Source organism: Halyomorpha halys, unplaced genomic scaffold, assembly GCF_000696795.3.
Source record: "Halyomorpha halys isolate HHAL.00 unplaced genomic scaffold, Hhal_1.1 Scaffold383.1, whole genome shotgun sequence".
Classification (NCBI taxonomy): domain Eukaryota; kingdom Metazoa; phylum Arthropoda; class Insecta; order Hemiptera; family Pentatomidae; genus Halyomorpha; species Halyomorpha halys.
This window is the reverse complement of record NW_027105458.1, coordinates 431551-432016: the sequence shown is the minus strand read 5'-3', so window position 1 is coordinate 432016 and position 466 is coordinate 431551.

Genomic DNA, 466 nt, shown 5'->3' with positions numbered 1-466 from the left:
GCACAAATATTATATGATACAGTGAGATGATTTGAATTTTATATTTTACATATTTTAGTTTTAAACTGTAAGAAAAATAAAATAAAATTAAAAACCTACACAATAAAAGGAAAATAAATTTAAAACCCTAAAAGAGTAGATAAGCATAAACTACTGGTACATGAGTCCGGTGGAAAAAAGTCAATATTCATCCACACTTTTTGATTACTTTAATAAAAACTACATATGAAATGAAATAAAATAGCCTTTTATTTATGCAATAAATTAAAATCATACAAAATACAATATAAACATTTAAAGAAGATAGAGAGAAAAAATAATACCCGAGAAATAATAAACCGATAATACACATTAATCTTTTCCAATCAATGTATGAACAATATTAAAACTTAAGCTCTTGAAGTTAAATAAGAATAATCAAAGTTAGTAAGTACTATTTTATGAAACTCCGTATCTTTGAGTTTTC